Here is a 4,547-nt window from a genome sequence, read left to right on the forward strand (position 1 = left end):
GATAACATGTCCAAAGTATGTGAGATGAAGTCTCACCATCCTCGCTCCTAAGGAGCATTCTGGCTATCCTTTTTCCAAGACAGATTTGTTCGTTCTTCTGGCAGTCCCTGGTATATTCAATATTCTTCCCCAACACCGTAATTCAAAGGCATCAATTCTTCTTCAGTCTTCCTTGTTCATTGTCCAGCTTTCCCATGTATATGAGGTGACTGGAAATACTATGGCTTAGGTCAGGCACACCTTAGTCCTCAAAGTGACATTTTTTAGCCTAGACTATCTCAATGAGCTCTGGTGGTGCAATGGTTAAGTGCTCGGCTGCTAACTGAAAGGTTGAAACCCACTAGCAGCTCCACGGGAGAAAGACCTGGTGGTCTGCTTCAGTGAAGATTACAGCGTATGGGAAGTTCTACTCTGTCACATGGGGTCATTATGAGGATACAAAAGGGGATCAAATCAGTCTTAGATGAGATACAACCAGAATGCTCGTTAGAGGCGAGGACTGTGAGACACTGCCTTGCTTACTTTGGACACGTCATCAAGAAGGACCTTTTGCTAGAAAAGGACATCACCGTTGGTAAAGGAGATCAGCAAAAACAAAAGAAATGTTCAATGAGACGGATTAACACAACAGCCAAAACAATGGACTCGAACCTCCCAGGGAGGGTGAAAACGCTGCAGGACGGGCAAGGTTTCCTTCTGTTGTACTGTATACAGAGCCGCCATGAGTCAAAACCTGCTCCAAAACCTCCTCCAGCTAAACGAGGAGCCCCCGGCGGTGCGAACGGTTAACGCTTTCAGCTGTAAACGAAAAAGCTAGAGGTTTAAGTCCAACCAGAGGCGCCTCGGAAGAAAGGCCTGGTGATCTACTTCTGAAAAATCAGCCATGGAAAATGCTATGGAGCACGTTCTACTCTGATATACGTGGGGTCACCATGAGTCAGAATCGACTCAATGGCAACTGTTAACTGGTATCTAAATGAACCCAAGCTCACTGCACCTTGCTTGCAAGGTGCCCTGGGCATAGGCTTTGGCAGGTGGTGCTGGCCCAGCTACAGAAGAAATTCCTGGCAGAGAATAAGGGAGCAAAGCCCTTGAGAGCTCTCCAAACCTCAGATTCCAGACCCGGGGCTCCACCTACAGCCTCTGACCCCCAGTCTCCAAGCCCTAGGTGAGGCCTGGTCCCCAGGGCCCCAACTGGCTCCAGGCATCCATGTCTGTGGTCTGCAAGTGGGGGGCAGATGGGCCTGGAGGACTGGGCACTTGCTAGGGAGCCCCCAGGGGGCTGATTAGCTCACACCCAGCTTTCCCACTGGCCTCAGCTCCCTGTAGGCTCAGAGAACATGAGGGCTTTGGGCAAGGATGTGGCTAAAAACAATCACTTTCTTCCTCATTTGACAGGACCAGCAAGAAACCGAGTGGGTGAAAATGAACCCTACAAGAGTGAGGAATGAGAACCAGACCCTCCCTACCACCCTCAGGATCCCTGGATGTCTCTGTTAGAAGATGATTCCATCTAACCCACCCAGCCCCACCTCCCCACCCAGTTCCCCCTTCAGGGGCCTAACCCACCCAGCCCCACCCAGCCCCTCTGGAGCCCTTCCTTCCCAGAGCCTCTGTCCCTACATCCCATCAATCAACTCTTTGTTCCACCTGTAAGACGGTTCAGTTCTCTCCCTTCTATGGCCCATCAGGCCCCAGGGAGGCCTCACCTGAACAGTCGCAATGCCTTCCTCTTAACTGGCCTCGCCTTCTGTCCACCCATCACCCAGCCTCCATTCATTCACCCACAGGAGAGGCGGGTCAAACGGTGCCGTCCACTAGAAACAGAAAGTGATCTACTTTTTTTTTTTTTTTTAATGTGGGGAAAATATATAACACACACACACACACAAAACCCACTGCCATCAAGTCGATTTCGACTCATAGAACTCAGAGTAGAACTGCCCCATAGGGGTTTCCAAGGCTGTAAATGTTTATGGAAGTAGAATGCCACATCTTTCTCCCATGGAGCGGCTGGTGGGTTCAAACCCCTGACCTTTCGGTTGGCAGACAAGCAGTACAAAACATACACCAGTTCAACAATTTCAACATGTACAATTCAATGACCTTGACTGCATTCTTCAAGTTGTGCAACCCTTCTTGCTATCCTTTTCCAAATTATTCCACCATCATTAACAAACTCACTACCCACTAAGCAAAAACTCCCTCTTTCCCCCTCTCTCCCACCCCCGTGTTATTGTCGTCAGGTGCCCTTGAGTCAGTTCTGACTCCTAGCCACCCTATGTACAGCAGAACGAAACACCACCCAGCAACTGAAGATATCATGGCTTAGGTCAGGGGCACCTTAGTCCTCAAAGTGAAAGCAAAGATGTCACCCCAGTTGTTGTTGTTAGGTGCTGTCGAGTTGGTTCTGACTCATAGTCCTTCTCCAGGAACTGGTTCCTCCTGATACATGTCCAAAGTATGTGAGATGAAGTCTCGCCATCCTTCCTTCTAAGGAGCATTCTGGTTGTACTTCTTCCAAGATAGATTCTTTTCGTTCTTCTGGCAGTCCATGGTATATCCAATATTCTTCATCAACACCGTAATTCTAAGGCATCAATTCTTCTTTGGGCTTCTTTATTTATTGTCCAGCTTTCACATGCATATGAGGTGATTGAAAACACCATGGCTTGGGTCAGGGACACCTTAGTCCTTAAAGTGACGTCTTTGCTTTCGAACACTTTAAAGAGGTCTTTTGCAACAGATTTGCCCAGTGCCATGCATTGTGTGATTTCTTAACTGCTGCTTCCATGGGCGTTGATTGTGGATCCAAGAAAATGAAACTCTTGATCACATCAATCTTTTCTCTGTTTATCATGATGTTGCTTGTTGGTCCAGTTGTGGGGATTTTTGTTTTCTTTATGTTGAGGTGTAATCCATACTGAAGGCTAGCCTTTGACCTTCATCAGTAAGTGCTTCAAGTCCTCTTCACTTTCAGCAAGGAAGGTTGTGACACCTGCATAACGCAGGTTGTTAACGAGTCTTCCTCCAACCCTGATGCCCCGTTCTTCTTCATATAATCCAGCTTCTTGGATTATTTGCTCAACATACAGATTGAACAAGTATGGTAAAAGGATAGATACAACACTGACGCACACCTTTCCTGACCTTAGACCACGCAGTATCCCCTTATTCTGTTCAAACGACTGTCTCAAGAGGCAGTCACCCCTGGTAACCACTAATAATTTTTGATTTCTATATATTTGCTTAGAGGAGCCCAGACGGCATAGTGGTTAAGCGCTCAGTTGCTAACTAAAAGGTCTGCAGTTCAAACACACACTAGCCGCTTCGTGGGAGAAAAACCTGGTGATCTGCTTCCATAAAGATTACAGCCATGGAAACCCTATGGGGCAGTTCTACTTGGTCCTGTAGGGTCACTAGGAGTCGCAGTTGACTTGACAGTGCACAACTACAAGAAATAGCCATATCCTTTACCAAAGGCAGACACGTCCTAGAGACAGGATGTCTTCCTTTTAACCAGCATCACACAACCAGAAATCCCCCTAAATGGCTGGGAACGGGTCCATGTAAAGCGCAAGCTTCAGGGTTAGGTGACAAGGCTCACTGGACTGTCATTCCCTGTGTGGTGTGGATGTGAAGGGTTTTTAAATGATCTTAGGTAATCCATGTATCTTGAATAGCATTATTTTTAATTTCACCAATGTGACATCCATCAATGTAATCAACAGGCCACTATAGTCTCTTAAAAAAAAAAATCTGACATTCATTAGGCTAATTACCAAATCAAGCTTTGGTTATTGATCAAGATATAGACAATAGAGGGACTTGTATTAACTCTCTGAGAATCTTCTCATATAATGATGGTGGATACCCCTGAACTGCACATTCCTGACACTGAGTTAAGGCCTAAAGAAAAGACACACAGACAGCATTCCACTGTCTACACTGAAATTTATTAAAGTAAATGACAGACACTGTAATGAACAGCATATTGTATTGGGCAAATCTGCTGCAAAAGACCTCTGTAAAGTTTTAAAAAGCAAAGATGTCACTTTGAGGACTAAGGTACACCTGACCCAAGCCATGACATTTTCAATCACCTCCTATGTCTGCAAAAGTTGGATAGTGAAAAAGGAAGATAGAAGAATTGACATGTTCAAATTGTGGTGTTGCTCCAGAATATTGAATATACCATGGACTGCCAAAAGAACAAGCAAATTAATCTTAGAAGAAGTACAACTAGAATGTTCCTTAGAAGTGAAGATGGTGAGACCAACTAGCTTACTTTGGAGACATCAACAGGAAAGGCCAATTGCTAGAAAGGGACATCATGTATGGTAAACTAGAAACCAAACCAAATCAGTGGCCATAGAGTCAAATCCAACTCATGGAGACCCCTTGTGTTGCAGAGTAGTACTGTGCTCCATAGGGTTTTCAAGGTTGAGATCTATTGGAAGCAATTCGTTAGGTCTTTCTTCTGAGGCCATCTGAGTGGGTTTGAACTGGCAACCTTTTGGTTATTAGTTGAGCACTTAACCCAGGGA

Source organism: Trichechus manatus, unplaced genomic scaffold (assembly GCF_000243295.1).
Source record: "Trichechus manatus latirostris isolate Lorelei unplaced genomic scaffold, TriManLat1.0 scaffold00249, whole genome shotgun sequence".
Taxonomy (NCBI): Eukaryota; Metazoa; Chordata; class Mammalia; order Sirenia; family Trichechidae; genus Trichechus; species Trichechus manatus.